Source organism: Amblyomma maculatum, chromosome 6 (genome assembly GCF_055883805.1).
Source record: "Amblyomma maculatum isolate TAMU_Amacu chromosome 6, ASM5588380v1, whole genome shotgun sequence".
In the NCBI taxonomy this organism is placed as follows: domain Eukaryota; kingdom Metazoa; phylum Arthropoda; class Arachnida; order Ixodida; family Ixodidae; genus Amblyomma; species Amblyomma maculatum.
Genome location: NC_139349.1, coordinates 43,754,539 through 43,778,684, shown reverse-complemented (window position 1 = coordinate 43,778,684; position 24,146 = coordinate 43,754,539). Strand labels below are relative to the sequence as shown.

The 24,146-nt window shown below is 44.4% G+C and overlaps 1 protein-coding gene across 1 annotated transcript in view; it reads right to left on the bottom strand.

The window, feature by feature from the left end:
• Positions 1-24,146, bottom strand: part of LOC146185624 (B-cell receptor CD22-like) — a 256,315-nt gene that overhangs the window by 207,307 nt on the left and 24,862 nt on the right. The window lies entirely within an intron of this gene.

The window sequence follows — 24,146 nt, the reverse complement described above, 5'->3', positions numbered from 1 at the left end:
TAAAAAAAAAGTCAAGACAAGGTAAGCGCTGCCTCCCCCGCGCGCCCACAATTCAGCCGACGTCATCAGCGATTTCTTTACGAAAGATGGTGGTTTAATTTTATCCTGAATGATTTGCGATCAGTGCATGATACGATGTTGTTTGGCAGGGCGTTCCACAGTACTATTGCGTCCGGAAAAAATGAAGAATTTAATGCTAAGGTGCGACAGTTGATACGTGCAATGCTATGATTATGGTTTAGGCGGCTAGATGTCCTGTGGGGGGGCTGTAGCTTTGCATGTCTCGTACGGGGATGATAATAGAAGTGATGTAGAAGACATAGGCGAGATATGATACTGCGTGACATGAGCGATGGAATGGCGATGGATTGTTTCAGTGCTGTGATACTGCTTTTCTTTGAATAGCAAGATGTTATAAATCGGATGGCGCGATTCTGTACGGCTTCAAGGTCGGTGGCGAGATACGCTTGTGATGGATGCCAAATGGAGGACGCATATTCTAGTTTGGGGCGAATGAAAGTTATATAGGCTAGTTGCTTTATTTCCGGGGATGCGGCCTTCAAGTTACGTCGCAGATAACCGAGTGTGCGTGAGGCTTCTGCGCAAATGTTTTGAATGTGGGTTACCCATGATAGTGATGGTGTTAGGTGGAGGCCAAGATATCTGTAGGATAATGCGGGGGTAATTAAAAGCGAGCCAATACTATATTGATGCTGATTCACAGTGTGTTTCCTCGTGAAAGTCATGGATTTACACTTGCTAATGTTTAAAGGAAGGAGGAATTTATTAGACCAAGAGGCGAGTGTATTAAGATCAGATTGAAGCAAACATGAGTCGTTGGTCGTCCTAATCTCTCTGTATATGACGCAGTCATCCGCAAAAAGACGTAATTTTGATTTTATATTACAAGGGAGATCGTTAATGTAAATTAGGAATAGTAGCGGTGACAGTCCGGCGCCTTGTGGGACTCCCGATGTTACATTGGTGAGAGGTGAGTGGCTATCATTTGCGGAAGTGAACTGCTTGCGTCCTGAAAGAAAATTTTTAATCCAGCGGATTAGGTTGGCGGGAATTCCTAGGGATGAGAGTTTCTGAAGTAAATGACTGAGGGGAACGCGATCAAATGCTTTGGAGTAATCGAGGAATATAGCATCTATTTGAAGGTTATTGTCCATGGATTCTAGTAAGTCATGTATGAACTCAGCAAGCTGTGTTTCACATGAGAGATGTTTTCTAAAACCATGCTGTTGAGGATAAAAGAAGCCGTTAGATTCGAGGTGTGCCATTAGGTTCGTGGATATAATGTGTTCGAGAAGTTTGGATGGGACACTGGTTAGAGAGATAGGACGGTAGTTGGATGCTGATTTGCGGTCACCTGTTTTGAAGACTGGAATGATTTGAGCGATTTTCCAATCGTCCGGTATTTCCTCCGATTGGAAAGACTGGGTGAAGATTAATTGTAATATCTGTGACGAGGTTTCCGATGTGTTTTTCAGTAGTTTGCTATTGATATGGTCAGAGCCTGCCGATGAAGACAATTTTAGAGAATCAATGAGGTTACTGATACCGTTTGCATTAATCTGTATCTCAGGCATTGTGACTGGTGGCGACTCTGATGGAGGCTGGGTCGAACAGTTCTGAGCAGGGGTGAAAACCGAAACGAAATAATGGTTCAAGATGGCGGCACACTGTTCTGATTCCACTGGTTCACCATCAGTTCCCATGAGGGCTATTTGGTTCGGCCGAGACCTGGGGGACAGAATACGCCAGAATTTGTTGGGGTTCGATTGCAAGATTCCAAGTAGATCGACTGAAAAGAATTTATGCTTTGCGGCAGCTACGCTTTCAATGTATGTTTTTGCAGACTGGTGATATCGGTCCCACGTAGCACGGCAGTTAGATGACTTTGCTGATCGATAAAGGCGTTTTTTCCTGTTTAGGAGACGTTTCAGACTTACGGTAAACCACTCATTGGTATGATCGGATTTTATATTTATTTTGGGGATGTATTTGTTTCTTAGGTTTATTAATGTTGTTTTATATAATTCCCAGTTCCCAGATATTTACATCAAGATAAGTCCCAGTTGGGACTTATCTTGATGTAAATATCTTTTTAGGAAATAACAAGAAAGCCCTCTGTTGACTTTAAAACACCAGGCAGTCACTCGGTCATTTTAGCTCCGTTCATCGGTGTTCATATAATTTGGGAGTAACCAGTTTGTATTTTGCTAGTATAAGGCATATCTACATGATTTGACTCAGTTTTGCCAGGGGTATTAGTGGTAATGAATTGAAATTCTTCTTTAATGTGACTATTTAGGTCTCCGGTCTGCTTCAGTCCCGGCGATACGATACTTAGGTTATTCATTCATTTCTCATACCCTTTGGAGCTCAGCATTCTCGCAATTTTTCGGCACTAGATGTCGCCATATTTTTGTGCTCCGCCATATGGTATGAAGTGGGGACGTCTGGCTATTTTGCGGGGACTCGTTCGGGGCTATAAATAAAGGCCGTGTTTCAATCAACCGTTCGAGGGTCGTCGCGGAGGATCAATTGCTTCAATTCTCTCTGTTTTGACAGCTGCCTAGCATTTCTGTGTTTGCATTTTTGACAACTGGCCAGCATGTGTACGTTTTCCCGCTCCGTAACCAAACTACCGTAACCCGTTCATGGGCTATGTATTACAGCATTTAATATTAGTTTCTAGAAGCAAATCTGGGGCTTCTGCCTATGGCAGCTTCTTAAAGAGCATTCATTTCCTCAACGAGAATGCTGGAAAGATGAGGTACGGCTGCAGAAACTAAGATTTCGGCCACAAAATTTTGAGAAAAACTATTTTACAGTTTCGAGAACCCAGAACTTACATATACCAACTATAATATGCATGCATTAAACGAGCAGTGCATGACATTCATGCACGCTCAATATTTGTTCAGTGTAGCAGACCGTCAAAAGCACGTTTCTTATTTTTTTTTCTTTTTGCATTAGCAGGCTGACGTATCGGAGGAACCGTGCTTCAAAAATTACCAATCGCTTAAAACGACAGAGTTTCAGACATTTATTGCTGGAATTGTAAAACAAAATAGACACGATGACATGATGTCGTCTGCTATTACGGGTTCGCGCCCCATATTCTCGTATGCAGGCGCACATTTACAAGAAGTAGATAAGTTTTCAGAAAGGGTCGTGTTGAAGTCTGACCAGCACACACAGAGGACACATTTTCCCGACACGCTTAGAGCGTCAATGGTGATAAAAGCTCAGTCAGCTTTGCCACTCTGCTCTCTATGCTATGTACAGAAAAGTGCCCAAAGCGAATTATGCTGCACGTGGGAGTACTACAAACCTTGCTGCAAACAATATTTCGCGAAGCAGCATGCTGTTCGCCATTTCTATGGCCTCGTAGCGGTGGCGGAGGGTTTAGATCGCTCGACTTCTTTACAATAAAGTAGAGGATCGATCCCGACCGCGGCGACTGCTTTTCGATGGAGGCGTCAAGCAAGCCCGTATAGTGTAAGATGTCAGCCCACGTTAAAGCACTTCCAGTGTAGCGTCTCTAATACCCTGAGCCACTTTTAGGCTAAAAACCCTATGAATCAAACAAAACTGAACCATATTTATGCGCGCATTTTGTGGTCGCAGTGGTAACGTCTATTTTCTTTTATTACTCGATTTCATTCCTAATGCATACATTTGGTATTAATAGAAATCATTTACACCATTCCTTGGGTGCGAAAATGGTCATTAACGGCATTTTCACGTTGTTATACTTTTCAAATATGACACCTTTTAAAAATATTGATCATACTCAGCCTTCAGCATACTCCAAGCCTAACACGTTCTTTTGCATAGGTCGTGAATATACTGTTTAGGCAAACATATTTGGTTTTATATTAAAAGAAGAACACATAGTTTTTTTTATATAAAATATAAATTGGGACAAATTAGCTTTTATACTTTTCATGTTCGCACCTGATAAAGGAATAAAAATTCAATTCTAAGTTCTAACAACGTTCTTGTTTCGCGAACTATCTGGAGTGCAAAGTGCAGCATGCTTCCTTTTTCTTTTACGTTATTGTTTCAAATTTTTGCCTGGGTAAAACCTAACCTCTCTTATATTCGCAATAACCAGTTTCCTAACTCATCACCTTTTTTTTCTAGGAGACCCTAATTTTCGTTATTTCATGGAAGCAAGGAATCTCTAACGTCGAGGCTAATAAATCTATTGAGGTGTCCTCTCGGAAGAAACCTGTCCATTCGCTAGCTCAAAGAGCCTTATGAAGGAAAGTGTTGGAAGACGACAAAGTTGTCCAAACAAACAAGCTCAACCTGGGTTGTCCACACAGCGGGAGAGAGTGCGCGAGGAGAGACCGCAAATTGGCACCCTCCGCCCGCGGAACGGCTGCGAGCGAGGTTCGGCAACTACTCCTGGACGTGCCAGCCTAGCCATCCTTCCTGAGTCGTTCCTCTCACCTACGCACGTCACACGCCGTGCGCAAACACATGCACGTGACACAGAGCTGCAGAGGAGCATGCCAAAGTCCCCAAAAAGAAATAAAATAGGAACAGGAAACGCAAACACGACGTCAAAAGACGGATGCTGTCACGCACGCACATGACAGGTGCACACATACGAGCAAACATGCGCACGCACACGATCAAGCACGTACGAGCTCACGTACAGGACAACCAGTCGACCATCTTCGCCGGAGCAGCGATGGAAAACACGTACTAGGAGTATACGTGGCGGAGGCGGCATGACGATGTGGGAAGGGAACATGGCGATGAGCCGCGCGGAGTTCGCGGTGCTTGACACCCAGTGCGGGACCAAGACAACGTCGCGCTACGGTGCGGTGTGGCATAGTGCGGCGTGGAGCGGGGAGTCGTACGATGCTGCCGGGGACGGCCTAATAAAACGGTTCGCTGCATGCATATTTGACGACATGGCAAAGGCGAGCGCGCGCGGCGCACCGTCTCTCCGCGTGACGTCTCGCTACCCCCACTTCCTGGGTTTCTCTCTGTCTTGCATTGGCGAATGCCGTTCCACACTTCGTTTTCTTTCGCATTTTTATTTTCTTTATTTGCCTCGTAGAAGCTCCCGGTGTGAAGCGCCGCTTGGGAGTCTCTTTTCTCCTCATTTTTCTTTTACTAGCCTTTCTGATTTTGTGACTACTCGTTTTGCGCATTTTTTTTTTTGTCTCCTCCAGCTCTAAACAGACCACTTAATCTTTGGCTGTAGTCTTGCATCCGAGTGTATGACAACTCCAGCTGCCTTTGCGCCTTGTATTATGTTTTCGTACAAGTTTCTACTTCTGCTTCACCTGCATCTCGTATGCAAAGGGCAAAATTAGGAGTAACAAAACGAGTAAAATCTGCATGCGGCACCGCAAAGAACGCTGTGGCCTAGTTTGGGCATTGTGGCACGCGTGAGCCAGAACGCTGCGCGAGTTTTGTGCGCGCAGGTTTTCGTGACGTGGGAGCACGAGTTCCAACATTGCGGTTCTATTCGCGTTGATTACAATGCTCACTGACGGTTTCCTTATTAAATAGTGGGGGCGATCTTCTAAAATCCGGTTGGCATCCCGTCTGAACAGCATTCAAACGGCATACGGTCATCCATATCGAAAGCTTTGTTATTAATTTTATGGGTGTCCATGGTTCAAATGCTCGAGGTGAGGTAAGAAAAGCCGTTGTAAACTGAGATCCTAGGAACGTTGCTGTAGAATGATTGATAGCTTAAGAAATATAGCAATTAAATATATAGAGAGAAAAAGGAAGAAGAGGCAGGATGACCAGAAAGAAGGATTACCCAAAGTGAAGGAAAGGGAGGATCTGGAGATGAAAGAGGTAAAGCGAGCAGGTGCCAGCCGCAGGCACAATTTGTCACATTAACATGTGGTTCGGAGATAGAGAAACAGAGCTTTGTGGTGGAGTTATTATTCACATTGCTGTCCGTTACACATTTCTGGTAGAGACTGCTGTCCACTGCACTGATTGCTAGTCAGCTAAAAACAAGGTTTCAATTCTTTGCTGTAGCGCGCAGACGCGTACAACCTTCATATGCACAAAATCAGTTACCAATAAAACTAGTTGCAATTGCCGCGTTCGTCCATGGTTGTGTCCTTTCTTCTCTTTTGTTCGTGTTCCTTCGCTGTCGCTATCACAAGAAAATCACACTGGCCTAAAAACTTGTTTTAAATATGCAATGCTCTGGAAAGCTAAGTATACAATTTCCTGAAGCGAAAGGCACATTTGCGCCATGGTTCAAGGGGCGATCAGGTTGTTTTCATTTCCACAATGAGTTGGCTATGTGTTCTGGCCTGCAGTGTTTAAAAAATGGGCTCTGCAACCTGTAATGAGTCAGGCGTTGCATTTGGTGAAGACTTTGCTGTTAATTTGCCACCGATAAAATATAGCGCCGTTTCAAAACTGTATTTTTTATTTTCGGACGAACTGAAGAAATGCATTCTTTTTAAAAGGCTGTCATACTCAGGTAAAAATTACAACAAAATACGAGAAATGGAGAGCCTTCTGGAGTGGATATTTTTGTTGAGTCTTTGTCCAGAAATAAACTGAATCAAACCGATCCACTCACTCACAATCGGTTATGGCCAAAGTAATAACCAGCGTAAATGCTCGAAATGTAACAAAGAGCATCAAACATTTTAACTGATTTGGTGCCATAATGGTCCTAATACCAGTGCTCCCACCGCAGAGAAAGCCATACCATGCAGCATAATAAAGCGTGCGCTGCATGTAGGGAGTCACATATATGTTAGAGCAAGTCGAACGAAGACGGAATTAAAAACGCCAGCAAGGAGTTCTTCTAATGCAAGCGACTGAATGTGCACTATTTCCGTATTTAATAATAACCGCCGTAATAACACACGAGCAATGAGAAGCCGGGCAGCGATAAGAGCAACAATGAAAAAGTGAGAGTGGTCGGCAAAGCAAGCGACGGCTTCCTAAGAGCGCGCATAGAAGACGAGCGTCGTTTCCCCAAATTGCGGCGCGCCCCTTCCCTACCGCCTTTCGATTCCCCTTTCACCCTCTTTCCCCAACCCATTCGCTCACCCCCAGCACAGCCGACGTCTTGGCGGCCGCAGATCGATGTGCAAGGCGGCGGCCCCCGAGGCGTTCCCCTGTTGCAGTTGTCGCGCGCTCGGCCCATCAAATATTAAACCTCCGGGGCAGAGCTCAGCTACGCCTATCTTGCGCTGACCCCGTGTGTTTAAACTGGCCGGGTCCTCTCCAACGTATCTTATTTTTATTTTTTTCGTTTACGAGTTCTTATTTGCCCGTGTACCGGGTCTCATTCGCTGAGGAGCTGCCGAACACGCTGTTGCTAGCCCCGAAGCTACGGGTTCCTTCGTACCTTAACGCGAAGAGTCGTGCTGGAGTTCTCCGAGAAGAAGAATTGCTTTTGCCGTTGACTTAATTCTGTATTTCTGCTCCTTTTTCGATAAAAGTTTGCATGAAACTTTCCAAAACTGCGCGGTTAATAGTGTCAGTGAAGAGATACCGGCTATAGAAAACGGCAAAAAAAAAAAAAAGTTTGTGTCGGTGTTTTCAACAGCTTGCTTAATTAACTTTACAACGTTTTAAGCAAGAAAATACAATATTATGGGCAGCGAATGGGTAATTTAATTCTGAATTGTTTTTAAAAATGAAATGCATTTAAATCCTGTTGTCAGCGACGTTGAGATGACGAGGAGCCAACACGCAGAGCGAACATCCGGACATCGATTCTCCTTCATCCGGGAAAAGGTTTTTATTAGTGCATCAAAACGTGAACATCCGAGAACGGAACGAGGCTCCGCTCGTTAAGGCTTCCGCTGTCATCCCAAGGATGACGCCCCAACACCTAACAGTCGCACGTATAACACCGCCAGGCACCGGCGGTCGTGGCGGCAGCCATTCGAAGCGCGTTCGGTCATCTTGGAATCAAATCTCTGTTACAGCGTCAGCTCATAGCGTTTCCATCTTTGGCAGACTGCTGTATATAGTTTGGGAGCCTTCAAACGCGCTGTTTCCCGTACATTCTTGTCAGTCTTGAGTCTTTTCGTTGCGGCGCACGCTTCTGCATTGTTCTGCATTGAAAAGCCCTCACCGGTACAGGTGCTTAAGTCAAGCAGTAAAGTCTGACTAAAGGAGAGGGCGAAGGTGTCTTGCGGGAAGCTTTCGTCTCAGCAGAAGACAGCCCGCCCCTCTGGTAACCTGCAACGCATGTAACCATTTTATCCTTACATCTACTTTGGATTACGGGAGAGGCAGTAATCCTTAGCATTCTGTATTGTCACAAGACGTTCTTCTTAACATCTGCGCTGTATTTTGCTTCTGATTCCGAGATAACACGAGATAACTTAGTACAGTTATTCAAATAATGCATGAAATGGCAAGCTGATAATGTTGGCAACGTGGTATCTCAGTACTATCCTGTCTAATGATTCCGATCGCCTACCTTTTGCGCTTGCCTCGTTATCTAAACCAACAGAAGCGGCTACATATTGTGAAGCGCTAGTGAGGCCTGTCAGGAACATCAAGCAACGTCTGCGTTTAGAGAATACTGCAGGAGCTGGTCATTACTGTTAAATTGTGGTCTTTAAAGCGTGCTTTCTGGGCTTTCGGCCCTCTAAAAACAAAATCAAAATTATCATAAGGGTTGTGAGAATAACGGTTGAAGTATTCAAATTAAATAAAATTCTTCGCTATTTTCGAACACACGTCTTGAAATAAACAACTAAATGGACACAGACGTGCAAAGGCGCTGCCTTTCACGGTGCTAGGGACATCTTCGTCCGCCATTTTCTATCATCGTTTCCAGTGTCGGTCATGTGCGATAGAAAGACGGAGGCCTTCTACAATTTGATAAATGGTAAGGAAAATAACTGCTCGGTACCGTGACTGCGTGCCATCTTTGTACATTGAATTTGGGATAACGACAGTACTCAGCCCACTGTTATGAAGGTGAAGGGATTATTAGTGTTGGAAATGAGAGCACTTTAGTATTTTGGTCTCTGCTATCGGTACTCACAAGTGATTTAGATAGGTACTGGGGAATTTTTTTAAGCGCGGATAAGACGACTACCTTTTTGCATTGAACCGATGACTCTAATATTTTATCGGAGGGTATTATTGATTCAATGCGTCACAACAGGACAATAGAATACCAGTACCAAATGAGAATATAATCATACTTTCTACGTTTGGCTCCTCTAGGGCTCTTCTACCGCGGAGACAGAGGCGCTTTTCAGGACAGAACTATCTACATTTCAGGGTAAAAGTGGGAGCGCTTTGTAATGGACCACGCTGAATGCACAAAATATTATTCTCAAATTCCATCACATTGAAGAGCCTTTAGAAACATTTTTTGGTTGAACCAATTCTATTGATCTATTTGTACCTTTTATTTACTGCCTCCGAAAACATGTGTTCTGGCTAAGCACTGCTTCTATCATGCAAATTGTTTCCAGAATAAACAATCGAAGGCTCTTGTGCAGCCAAGACTAGGTCTTCTCGCAAACTGTCTTCGCTCCGAAACACCTGGATGCACGGTACGCGTGTTTACACGGAATGTATATATTTTTTAATTCCAGATCCTCTAGCTCGCGTTTCAGTAATCGCATACTTCGATTCGAGAAAAAGAGCACAATAGTTTTCCAGCATATTCACTGAGCGGCTGTAATTCGCTCGCCGTTCTGGCAAGAATCGCTAAGAGAGAAAACAAAATGTGCAAGAAAAGCAGTTCACAATGAACGAGCTCAGGGACGAGGATGATTGATTTTCGGTTGCGGCTGGCCGCAATGAAAGGCGTTCTCGTCAAAGGCAAGCATACTTCTCTGGCACCGCGACAACAGCAGTGCCTTTATTCTTTAGCTATGTTGTGATCGTATCGTGTATCGAATTGCGATATCACCTTCGGCACGCCTGCTAGGAGCAGAGTGGAAGTTGCTTCACCTGAGTGAATCTCCTCTGAGTGGTTTTCTTTCGTTTTGATGCAGACGAAGCACTGCCGGTTTTGATTGGGCTAAGGACAGGAGAAACAATCGGCATAGCAACTACCTACAATCTTAGCCCTAAAGTTCTAAGACCGGAATGCGGAGAAGCCGGCTTCATGAGTGATTTTTGAGGTGTATTTTATTTGTTTCGTACATTTCTTGGCGCAATATAACTCTGCGGAGAGTAATGTCGCCTTGATCCTTTCACTTCTTTCCGCTGCTCCGATACTTTAGTTGACAACTTCTTGCTAAAAAGATGACTATGTTCAAACGGCTTTATTAGGAACAAATTTATTATGCTCGCTGTGCTACCTAAATAAAGCAAGGGAAACTGGTAAGAGCAATGTCAAATAACCGCTTCGAAAGCAAACGCCCTAGAGCACTTGGCGTGCTTCACATTAGTTTATAAGTATTCCAACTATTTAATCTGAAGACCAAGTAACACATATATATTCTGCGTTGGAAACCAGTCATCATAAATATAATAATACAGTTAAAACTCGATTTAACGTAGTTGAGGGAAGCCGCAAAATATTTTGTTAAATCGGTAACTTCGTTAAATCGGAGAAGGCATTTCTCGGCCCCGTAATTCGATAAAGTCGATTAATATGTGGGGTCGCAGCATCAGAGAAGTACCGTGGCATCAAATTTGCAAAGCCTATGTGCGCTGAAAATGAAATCTTGTTTTGGAAAGACGTAACAGCCGACACAAACGAAGGCCCAGGGAAGTTGTACTGTTACATCATCTTTAAATGGACTACCAAATTGTCACTGTGCTATGCTGCTACTATAAAATTGCGGCCACGCAACCACCGACACCGATAGCTCGCATGAAAAGAAGCAACGCAAGTTTTACCTCGGCAAGAAAGATCTCAGGGGAAATTTTTTTTCTCTGTAAAGACGTCGCTGATCTTTGCTTGCTGCGGTTTGTAAGCAACATCTGTCGGGATTGTTTGAGCGCTTTTTTTTTTTCTCACGTATGCCGGCAAACTATCGCGGCAGACAAAGGGTGACCATAATTTAACCCGGTGTTGGCATGCGGCACCGCTGCTGACACCAGGCCGACTTTGTACCGCTGGCGAAATCTCGTTAATTAACGTCAATATATCTCGCGTTTCGTATCTCGCAGTTTGGCAAAAGCGGGACGTAGTTGCTGCACGATGCTACCGTTGATTCACAGTCAATACATCCTTGACCGTTTTGTGCACAATAAACCAAAAATAGACTTTTTCGCCTTCGTTTTTCTGCTAAATGTTCGTGAAATCGGGACGGATAGCGAAATTAGTTTCCTTATTTCGAGTTATTCAAAGCATTGGATCATATGACCGTCTGAGTGGGAATCGGAATATCTTCGATAAAACGGGACTTTCGTTAAATTGAATTTTGACTATATTGGCACTTTTTAGTGCAGTTGATAAGCTGATTGCTTTGCTTTGCGTTGGTGTAGCTGGGAAAATGTGTATTCCTGAGAAACAACTACCTGCTTTCTATACCAAGAAGACTGCTAGCGCTGTTCTTGTGCTCCTTGTTGTTACACAATAATATCCACAAGCAGAAAGTGAGAAATCCCCTATTTGGGTACCATGGAAAGATCTGGATTTGTTGGTTTTGTGCTTGTTCACGCTTCTCATTGCAAGTCAGTATGGCTAAATGAACAGAATATAATACGATGGGCGTTACCTAATGTGATACTGAACTCCACAGAGTGAGAAGTCACTTCCTCACGATGGTTTTATTACAGAATCCATAGTCGTTTAACTATTTTATTTCACTCCGTGCTAGAAAACTGTCAACTGCGCCCTCAATCGCTTGGCGTTATCTAAAAAGTTTAATACCTGTGCATGTTTACGTACCTAGCGTGTTGTTACTGTTTCATTGCATTTCTTTATAGAACGCATGTACGGACCAGAAGAAGAGTATGTCGTAATAAAATGAACCTAGAAATATCAACAGTGTGCGGACTAACTGACTGGAACAATTTGATCGTTGCGCTCGCTTACCGAGCTACAGGAAGCGTGATGAAAGAACATCTAGGCGACTGGAGACTCAGAGACGGGTGGTGCTGAGTTTGTGATGCTTATCTTGAAGAACCTTGCAGCACAGCCTAAATGCAGGGCTGGGAAGTCTTCCGAGAGTAAATAATGAAATATTCAGATAAGTGTTATGTTATTTTAGAATAGAAGAGAAAAATAAAGACAGGCTAAAACAGCTGAATACACTGAAACGGTACAACAGCGCACCGTTGCGCATTGTGAAAAGAAAACGGTAAAAAAAAATTCAGTCGTGCTGATTACTCACTAAGTCTTGATAAACAAAACGTTATGGAAGTATCTCATAGCCTGAGTCGCTTTGGGCCTTTAAACCCCTCAAACCCAACCAACGAAAACATTAGGGGCACGCACAAGGTTCGCTTTAAAAGTAAATGTGATAGCGAATTTACCAGCACCTTTCCATTACGCTATTGTTTGGACACCAGCCTGCGCCTTAAATGGAGAGACTGCGCCGCACCCTTATTCTTTTCCTCCAGGTACTGTTCAATCCTGATATCTTATTATGTGCTATCAAATGGCTAAAGCTAACAAGAATGGGAATTTATCTTTCATCCCTCAAACAGAGCGTACTTATTTGTTTAGCTAGTACGATCAAAAGGAGATTGCACAAAGACACAAGAATGCAACAAAAAATACAGCCGATTTATCTTAGTGGCCAATGCGAAGTAGGTGCATTAGTATATGCTATGTGTTTTAACCATGTGCTTGCATACGCGTAGCTAGTTCATGCGCTTCTTCTGTTTGAACAATCGTTGCATACGGACTTCTCTCTGTTCGAACTTTTAATTAGCGCGAGCAACTTCCGTGGCCTATGCTTCGGCTCGAAGACATTGCTGTTGTTGCGATTATAGGAAGGAGGAAAAGAAAATGCACAAACCTGCCAAGTGGCTCTAGCTGAGCCATCATCGCTGCCTCAGGCGCACAGACAAGAATTGAAAAAAAAAGAAAGAAAGAAAGAAAGAAAGAAAGAAAGAAAGAAAGAAAGAAAGAAAGAAAGAAAGAAAGAAAGAAAGAAAGAAAGAAAGAAAGAAAGAAAGAAAGAAAGAAAGAAAGAAAGAAAGAAAGACGCGCGTCGCAACAGCCGCTTTATGGTGCCGACGCGACGAGTGCAATGACGGTATGTACAACCGATACCGCAAAAGGCGAAGCTCTCAAGGTTTCCAGGCCGGGAGCAGCCTGGGGCGCGCTCTCTCTGGCGGCATGAAGTGTGGCTCTATGAATGGCCACATCTGTGCGAAGCGCCGCTCTATCATTGCTCGCCACTCTGTGGCAATGATATGCAATGCAAAATGTGGGAGTATGATAGAGAAACACACGTGGGGTGTGCGGCAGCGTCGATGGTGTAGTTTTTTAAATCAGTGGTTAGGGATTCTGAATTGGTCGCTACGCCGCAGGGTCATAATCCTGACACTGCGACCTTTATCTTGAAGGTCTCAGAGGTGTTCACCTAGGAAGCGGCTATGGAGCTCAATGTTTGCGCAGGAAAGCGAGAATAACACCAGGGGTGCATATTACTATGTGAAAATTTCTTTCGCGAGAATATCGCCTTGCTTAGATCACAAAATAAGTAAACCCACTGTATTTGTACTAATGAATGCGAACGATCATAAACAAACATATTGGCATTTAATGAGTGACTTGGTTTCTCACTTAGATAATCTGTGTTTCATTCCTCAGAAAAAAGATATGTTAGCGATTATCCTCCAGAGACGACCTGTTTTCTATTGTCTATACTATCTCCTATTAGCCTTGCTTTTATGTCGACATAGAAAGTAATCTTGCGCGGCTTAATAGTAAAATAAAAAAGCCACAAAACATTACTAGAGACCCCCCCCGGGAAGACCACATGCAAACATAAACATATTCTCGCAACGTTCCTGCTACTTTCTTGCGTGCAACAACGCCAGGTCGTTGCTGTTAAATCATCCCCAAATGCATCTCCTTGTTCGGCCGCTTGGTTCTACTTTTGGGCGTCATCCGCCACTCGTAACACGCCTGTACACGAGGGCACGTATCCGTATGCTCCGTGACCAAGTAGCTTTTTGCGTCCCATGTCCGCGACGCTCAATAAATGAAGAGACAATGCCGCAGCTCAATTACGCGCTCGACCCGTGGTAGGGACGAGCAGACGCAACCTCGTAAAAAAGCGGACGCCGGACAGCGTGGCGCGACTACTCCGAGACCGCATGCGAGCGCGAATGCACAACTTTACGGTTGCTACTGCTTTTTTTTTAGCTATTATTTCCTTTTATTTCCTGCACGCGCCGGGCTGTACGCGACACGCCCGCCGGCTAGCAACGGTGTCGGCACACGCCCTGAAGCGAGCTCGCTTTTCAAATGCGTGCGCGCGACCCGCAGCGCAGGAAAGGCGCGTGGGAGCAGGGAGCGGGGCGTACCTCGTGCTCGGCGCGACAATGAAATATGCCCGCTCCAACGAGGCTGGCCGGGACTATGCTCCCTTCTCATTTCCTGCTGTCCCCTCTTACTCCGGTTCTGGCACTCTGTTTACTTCGACAGAGTTCCCCCCTTCGGGATCTTTGCTTAATAGTGTGATAGAAACGCCTGGAGCTCCAGAATCGACACTCAATGAGCGGGAAGTCTGTTTTACAATCGCCTGCTCGGAACACGCAAAGACACACCCGGTGTCTTCATGGTCACAGGCGCGACGAATGTAAACGTTCCTGTGTGTTTGTCATCGAAATATGACTTCTGCGCTTGCGCCTGCCATGCTGAATGTGCATTTAGTAACTTGCTCGCCTCCAATGGGTTTCCCTGCGTTTTTAGACCCTCCAGGGATTTTGTAATTCTAGTATGATCATTATCATCATCCTCATCATCAGCGTGACTATACCCACTGCAGGGCGAAGGCCTCTCCCATATTTCTCCACTTAACCCGGTTCTGTGCTAGCTGCATCCACTTGATCCCTGCGAACTTCTTAATCTCATCCGCCCATCTAACTTTCTGCCGCCCCCTGCTAGGCTTTCCTTCCCTTGGAATCCAGCTTGTTACCCTAAACGACCATCGGTTATCCTTTCTTCGCACTACATGTCCCGCCCATGCCCATTTCTTCTTCTTAATTTCCACTAGAATGTCGGTAACTTGAGTTATTTCTCTGACCCACTCTGCACGCTTCCTATCTCTTAATCCTATCTAGTATGATATACATGAACAATGACTGTCCCTGACATTATTCATATACTGATGCGAATTTACTGATAGAAAAAGAGAAATAAATAAGCGCTTATGCCTACAAGCGCCTTAGAAAATCTCTGTCAACAATCCACCACTCTAATTTACAACAACAGGTTGAACACATATATACTTTGACGAAATTAACTTCAGTTTTTTGAGTAGCTTTTTGTCGTCCACTTTCGCTAGTTTAAATGGCTGGCAAGCTTCTGCATCCATCTGTAAAGATTTTCCAGATAGACGGCAGAGAAAAGTTCTCACTTTACCAGTGTGATTGAAGGACTGATTAAACATGACGAAAAGTTTAGCTTTGAAAAAGCAAACAAAAACGTATTGCTCCACAACTCAGGAGCGAATTTTCGTAGCTCTTTCTTCTTGAAATAGGTTCTTCTTGGTGATTTGAAGACGTGGAAAATTGTTCCACAGGTGCGCTCCGTCCAAGACGTTGATCAGAGACGACAAAATATGGATAACGGCACTTGAGTTACAAAGAGATTAACTACAGTTTATATACAAAACTTGGCAATATTTACAGCAAGGTTAGGCAAAAGATACATGGATCTGGCTAGCTCGGCCTAGCCGAAGATGTACACATCAAGCCATAGCTCAGAACACCAGACTGGTCTCTCGGGTCTCATTTTAAGCCCTCGGTGTCCAGCCCACATTTCAATTACGTCTAATCGCCACGACCTTCAACATGATTGGTTCATGGCCACGTGCAACTTCAGCAGTGTGCGTGAAACCCTTTCCACACAACGAAAGAAAAAAAAACACAAAACACAAAATGTCACATGCTGGCCACATTTTACCGTGCACCTTGCCGCGTTCTCGCGTTAAGATCATTAAAGCAAATGAGCAGCGTCTCTTGCGGACTGCCGCCGTCTCGCACCCCCGCTCTTCCTAGAATTGCTAAGTCCCTGACCTTTGGCTTAGCGGCGGCGCGAAGAAAAGACGTTCGGCCAGTCGGTCCTCCCGCAAACGTCTTCCCCTTTGTTCAACGTCCCCCACGACTCTTCCACCAGCGCCGAACGGCACACACCTGTCTGGACGCGGCGTGTCTGTGAACGGACGTTTCAACTGCAACGGCGGTGTCGTGTCGGCTCGTATGGAAAGCATACGGTCGGTACTCACAAAGCAGCTTAACCTTTCCCTTTGGGGACTCGATTGCCAGTCAGCCGCCCGATGGCACTCGTCAATCTAATGGTTTTCCCTGCTTCATCCCGTGATTCGCGGCGCCTTCTTGTCTGCACTCAGCTAGCATCAATTCATGCTACAAACAAAACTACCAGGAGGCTCCGAGTACATAGCCGCTAATCCGGCGGCGCTTAGCGATACCTTATATCGAGCTTTGTCTTTAAGCTACTCATTAGTAAAATATGTTGCCAGAATTTTGCCCAAACAATAAAAAGAAAGGAAAGGTTCCTCTAAATTGCAGCACCGCTATCTTTAAGCAGGGGCGAAAACGTTTTCCGGTAGATAACACCACGAAGTTTTATTGCCTTCCCGAGCCAATTCGCAAACGCACGCTTACCTGCATTGTTTTGTATGCATGAAAATAATCACCATGCACTGCTCCTTGACGTCTAAAAGACATATTTAATCCATTCTATCGAAGCAAAATGCAAACAGAAGCACAACCTTTTTTAAAAGGGGGAAATAAATATGTGAATTAGTTCTCGAGTGCACTGGCATAATGAATTAATATTTTTTTAACCATAAATCATTTCAACAAATAGCAACGTTGCTCACACGCGCCGCTCAATATTCCACTTGGTATAGGCCACGTCTTCCTGTTTTTTTTTTCTTATTTTTTTTTTTGCAGAAAAAGAAAGTCCCTCTTTCTTATGTGTGTTGCGTCTCCATTCCTTTACCATGTATTCGCTTCCACTGAAACGCATCAATGGTTGCTTCATCTCGGTTCTTGAAGGCTTACGAACTATTCCTACTATTCGCCTTCCCTCGGAAGAGAAGCAAATTTGACTAACCCTAGCGCGACATTTCGGTCGGCAAGGAATCTGGTTCCTTCTTTTTTTCTTGCATTCTCTGTAAGGAATACTAGGAAGGTTTATTAACTTTCTCCAAAAGGCAGCGCACCAGCGGCTTGTTTCTTCCTGGCATCTTTTTGTTGTCGGTTCCAATGGCGAGCACGGACGTGTTCTCGCTGGCTGAAGGCACCGAGTCAGGGAGAAGTTAAAGCGTGCGAACACTTAGTGTTTTCTGGTAAATTAAATTCAGGTTAGCGTTCGCATGTCGCTCGAGAGAGAACGCGCCAGGAGCCCATTAGCGTTACTACGCTAGAAGCTCGCTCAAGGTCTCGACCCGGTGACAAATCACACGAGACAACGAAGTAGAGAAGGCTTCAAGGGAGAAAAAACAAAAACAAAGCAGAGAGCGCCTTTTCGAATTTTTTTTAAAATCCGATCGTGACCGTGGCACTAGAAAATGTTTCAACTGAGTGGTAGAAACTTGCAGAGAACTGATTGGTTGTACGCATGCTTCAACGACTATCACAGAAGTGATGATTTCACAGTCATATGGCACGTACTGCCGTCGTCAGCGTTTCGTAAGCGAGCAATAACGCGACGTTAATGCGACATTGTGGGGAGATCACAGCTTAAAAAGTGAACTATCTATTGATCTAAGACACTTTCAGTGTATCGAACAATCGCACATTTGTGTACGTACAAAATTATTCGAAAACCAATTAATCAGATATTTTTCTAGCCGCATGCATACAGCAGCCCTAACAGCTTTGCCACGATGGGCTCAGACGTGCGGCGGACGTCAACGTGCTCGTTTTTATTCCACGTTATATCACCAAAGGCATTTCATTAGCCAATCTATTCTGAAAATTGTTTCCAGTTCAGTTCGCTCTACCACGAAGCTATGAGCATATAATTTCAATAATTCTTTTTTGGGAGTTGTAAAAGGTTTCTTTCGCAAAGGTTACTTTGCGCAGTTTTTTCGATTTCTGCTTTCGTTTCATAGATTGAAGCAAGATAGAGCGAGGAAGGAGAAACAATATCGATTTTCGGTAGCGGCGCACCGCAATGGAAGCGGTTCTTTTCGGGAGCGAACTTATTCCCTTCGCGCCTAGTAAACAAGAACGCCTTTGTGCCGGCTGTGCGTTCCAATGCTTGTCCTATATATCGAACCAGGCTGTCTTCGAGCGCGTCTGTCTCCAGAAGGCAATTCACCTGGCTGGGTGATGCGTGTGCTCTGTGCTCCTCTGAAGTGCTCCGTTTTGCTCTGCGCCGCGTTTCTAGTGCCCCGGAAGGGACGAGTTCGATTCGAGCCACCGATCTTGCCCCTGTCTAGATGGCGACATCTGAACATTCTAGCATGAAAGAAAACAAAAATGGAAAGGCGGCTGAAGGCAACAAAAGTGGACAACAAGTTTCTTTTATCTCATGACCGCTGTGCGCCGAGCTTAATAAGTGATGTGGGGTCAATGTCTCAGAATGCCCCCCCCCCCCCCTCCCTTTCATATTTCATTTAAATAAATGGTCTGATTTATAGCAGTTTGTCAAAAATGTATAAGACGACGACGGAAATCACAGAGAAAGAAAAAGAAAAACCCTCAGACAGTGAACTCATCCCTGACATCGGTGTACAGCGCAGAAAGACAAACGCAGGAAGAAGCAAGGTGACAGTACAGAGCGCATTTCGTTGCTTCATGTGTTTTTCTGTCTGCGCTGCAAACCAGTGTCAGTATTCCGCTAACTACCCTGCAAAAAGGTTCTCGCAATGAGTTCGTCAGTTATTAAGTCTTTTTTTTTATTTTAATTCGGGTTTTACATTATTTACGTTTTAGGAAGTAAATGCAGAAACAAAAATGAACACGCCTAGTTCGTAACTAACGCTATGAAATTTCAGTAAAGCGATCAAACAATGCAGAAATAAATATAACATCGCAGGAACCTTTCGCTGTCTGTTGACCACAACCTGCTGCCAATGCGTCGTACTTTTCTTGTCTCGCCTTTGCATTTTAGTGGATCTCATATGCCTTTTTACAAATTAAGTACGAAAACAATTATCGAGAGAATTTCGTGTAAAAATACAAAAAATAAATAAAAATAAAGCGTAACCAAGCGAGAGTAAATTAAGGCGCCACGTTGTGCATGTTGAAGTCCGCGCGCTAAGCAATTTGCTAATGGAACCGACGCAACGCTCGCGGACGGCTTATAGAGGAGGGACGCCAGATAGATGAGGCCAGAGCGACGTAGGTGGAGGCTGGACGGACGAAGCAGAACTGGGGGAGAGCCGAGCCGCGAATCGCGGGTTTTCGAAAGCATAGACGAGCTTTGCAGCAAAACAACGAGAAAAAAAATGTTTCGAGCATTAAATACCCAGATAAAAGAACGGATTACCAGGAGGCACTCTTGCGTACCATTTCTCTTCCGCGTGCATGTTGAAACGCGCCTAAGCATTAAAGCCCCGCTCCGACCACGAGCCCGCTTGCTTGGCATGCATTTGCGGTTACGCTAGGCCGCTTGAGACACGCTGAGGCCGAGTCATGACGGCACGGTCACTTCAATCGAAAGCAGAGGAGAGCTGGCGGTCTATTTTGTGCTTTTGTTTTGGAGTCTCTTTGGCCTACTTCTCGTATTAGCGGCCCGAAAGTGCACGTTTGAGCCATGGGCCTGCTGCGCTACTAATGGGGGGGTGCGTGGTAAACGGAAAGAGAAAATTAAACGTGTGGATATCGGAGAACTGCACTGCAAAATGCGTTTATTTGCGAAAGGAGCTTGATCGCGGCTGCCAAACGACCTGCGACTCTGCGACATTTCTTCAACGCGGACATGGAATTAATATTGTCATTGCTCGTTTTTTTTATTATTTCCGTGCCCTGATAAGACTTCATGGTTCCTATATCTACTGGTTTTATGAGGTCGGTAAATCGCCAGTTTTGTTATAAATGTAACACATATCTAGAGTTTGTTGCTCGCCCATAGTAGCACTGAGTACGCATACGGAGCCCAAATTAAGCCTTAAGCAATGTGCCTATATTCGCATTGACTAACGCATCATGTAAGGTCGTAGACAACTTTAAATATACGGCAAAGGTCTAGCTAGTAACTGCTAAGTGTTCCCAATTACGCTTTGTTAATTATTTACTTTGCCGATTATCGCATAACAATTATTGTACGAAGTACACAAAAGACTTATATTTCATTTGCCGAAAAAGTTTTGTCTCGAGGCATTTGTTTTCTTTCCCTGATGCTAAGATAGGCGCGCAAAGCAGCACAGGTACATTTGTATGGGAAAACGAATAAAGTTAGCACTGCGTAAACAGCAGTAATGAATGTTTTTTTACGGCAATCTGTAACATTTGAACCTTGCCGCTTACTAATGTCCAACTCCGGAATACAGCGATCTCCGTAAAGCTGGTTGTTGAGTAAAAGCACAGAAACATTCAAAGTTGGACCTTTTTGCGTCTTAGACTACAATGTGTCAAAGAGAAATTCACAACTTTATTTAATAATTATGCAACCTGTTCAGCTCGCATAGCAAAGTAGTGCGAATTCGAGTATGTGCGCTAGAACAAGCCATGCTAGTGATGCTTGCATTCAGTAGTGTGGCTCACTGTTCTGGTGTTTTATTTGTCGTAACAATTGTTGTGGCATCGGCATCTGCTTGAAGACGGTGTTCTCACTGTTTTTATGCCAACTTCGAGCTGTGATTGTGAGACGTGGCGCTCTTTATAGGCGATGTCTCTCTGACGTACCGCTCTTTGAATGCCTCTCTGATTGGCCGCTGTTGTGTTACTACGGCATGCAATGCACAGCGCGGGCGTCTGGTAGTTATATACGTGCAATGTTCGGCTACACCGTTGGCGTACTGGTGTATTAAGAGGGCCAGCAATGCTGATCTGTTAACAACTCCAAGAGAAGAAAGCCTAGTCACGGTGGCTGTTACTTTATTTTCTTTCAAGATCCATAAGGTACTCGAACAGACAACGGATAAGGCGCTGAGTCGAAGCTTCAATAAATGTAGCCGTGGTTACTAGGGGTTATCACAGCATTACACCGTTGTCACACGGGCACTTCGGACCGTGACCAAATTGGTCCAAATCGAGCTCGATGCGGATTGACGTTGCTACACAACGAATTCGATCACGATCACCACGGTCCTCCTCTGCCACCTCGACCGCGATCGATCTGTGGTTCCCGCCCTCGTTCGCAGACATTAAACAAATAGAGCAATTATAAGTCAAGACTACACAAAAGTAAATTATAAAACATATAGACTTAAAAGAAGCCACGTATTCTTTAAATTTATGTGATGTGAACGGCAAAGCTATGTTCAAACTCTCGACGTCACGTGCGTGCTTTGGCAGTGGTAAACAAACGTGCGGGCTCGACCACGCTTGAGGCTTGCCAGCTTCCGTGTGAGCTTGTCACCTGGCGTGCTGCCTGCATGCGCAATGCATGGCATAGATGTTATATACACGCTCACAGAAGCTGTTGTCTGATAAAGGAGAGCAATGTTTTCATCAAGCTTGTATTTGTATATGCGCGTATACTGAAGAAAAAAAAAAAATCGATGCCCATGGTGCGTGCAGTGCTGTCAGCAAGAGTGTAGCGATCTAACTTGTCGTTCGGAATTGAGTGGGTACGTGTAGCACGGTGCATCTTGACTGAGCTTGAAACTCCTATCACGATCACTACCGATCGTGATCCAAAGTGCCCATATAACAGCGGTATGAGGCCACATTTGCATCTTGTATGCATTGTGGAAGTAAATAGGCCTTGCACTAGTTGTGCTGAACAAAAACACCGCATGTCGTTATAAATGTGACCTTAATTATTGAATGCTTACACTTCAGACCTCTTTCAGATCAAGCGCTGTTTACAAGACGATGTAAAGTAGAGCATAGTCTACAACTTATTATATTAGGTCTCTGTAAGATAACCGTAAAATAGAGCTTGGTTTTAGGCCCCTGTAAAGCTGACTTTGTTGTGGCTAGATGCTTAGAAAGGAGAAGCATCTGTGAGTCTTCTGGAGGTGTCGATCAGTTGTTTGCAGCTGTGCTGGGTATTGTTGTCATCAAAACACCCATGCGGTGACGAAGCATTTATCACTTACTATATTCAGGAACAAGATTTTCGAGTGCTCATTTTTCTTCCCTCTTTCTTACGTGCTCCTTTCTTCTTCACTATCAAAAAATGATCGGTCTCCCCTAACCCTTTCTTTCCAATATTACTTATGTAAATAATGTGACACATGCTTCAAGTAATTTGAACGCGCTTGCGAAACATACAATAGTAGCCACGCCTAATTATACTGCATATTTTTGAAACGCCTCAGATCTCCATCTTAAGACTGCAATAAACATGGTTTTAGTGCACTTTTTTCAGTTTATATTCCACCTGCACAGAACACACCAAGGTATCCCTCAAAATTTTAAAACATAAATAAGAAAACTGTATAAAAATCTCGTTGTACACAAAACAGGTCCCACCGTGTTACCGCGTAGCCGAAAAATAGCTTTATAACTGCATTTTTCCAACTTCAGTGAAGTTTTCATCACATGCGGAAAATGATATTAACCGAGCTTTCCGGAACACATGCTAGTCAAGTTATGCGCATCTTGTAAAGAAGCTACTTTTCATTTTCAGTTTTTTTTTTTCTGGTTATGTTCGACACACTCCATGAAGGTTTGGGAAACGTTGAAAAAAAAAAATACCGTCACGTTCAGAAAGCGCGGTTGATGGCAACCACCATGGTTGCCCAGGTATCTGCGCTCGTGGGTCGCCAAGAAAACCTAGGGAGAAATCGGAAGGTACGGCAGCACTGATCAAACCACACGAGGCCATTGTTCTACTCCGGCGCAGTCACAAGCTCCATTGTTCGTCACCCGCTCCTTCCGCTGTCTCTAGAAGTTTTCCAGCAGTGGTTGTCCCCTTTCACGTGCTTTAAGGACCTGTCGAGACCAGTCCTCCTGTGCGTACTCACCCCTTCCCCAGAGTCACGTCCGCAGCATTCCCCCTCCCATCACCTTTCTACCAAGCAGCCTTTGCACTGCAGCTTCGAAAGAGGGAAGTCACCTTTTGTTCGGGAACACAGACTGCTTTATGGAGCCATGGAAACACGCTGCTCTCACAATAAGGGCCTTTATCGGGTCCTTCGGGTGAAGTGTATGGCACGTTATTACTCGCCCAGGTTTCACACTAGAAAATTCAGATCCTGACATCCTTTCAAGAGCCATGAGAGAAGAAAAGGAGCTCCGAAGCGTGCTAAACATAAATTATCCTGCTTCGAAAGTGTTGTATTCGCGCACAGATATGCCCAAGACGTTAATGGAGATGACACACGCGGCATCATTTTGCGGTAGGTGGCTACTACCTACTATTTTCGTTATGTCTGGAACATTCGTGATAGAACGTACCAGCAAAACGTAAGTTTTGAATAGTTAAATGAATATGTAGGAGAGGATACGGCCGGTCCTTCAGATCAAATAGAAATCGCAAGTTGTTTAACTCCTAGCCTGCGAAAGTACCTGTTATTTTTTAGGCTAAGCATAACCTAAGCATCCTGAAATGGCAGTTTGTCTAACCTTCGCGTGACTTAATATGAATGACGGGCAGATTTTTTAAACGTTACCTGCCGTTAACTTTTTCTTTCCCTTTTTTGTTTCCGTTCCACATAAAGAGATGCTGATGATGTCTCGAAGCTTTACAGGGCTGGTAGCAGAGAGTACTGGTTCTTACAAAATGCAAATGCTGTAACAAAAACCAGCAAGAATATCTACACTGTTGTTTGGCAGAAAGTTATTGCTATGCGATTTTCTTATAACGAGGTAGTAACAACTGAGATGCAAACTCCCGAGTAAAAGAAATATTACAAGAAGGCACACAAACACAAACGTGTCGGACCATCTATTTCCTTAATCACTGAGCCGTG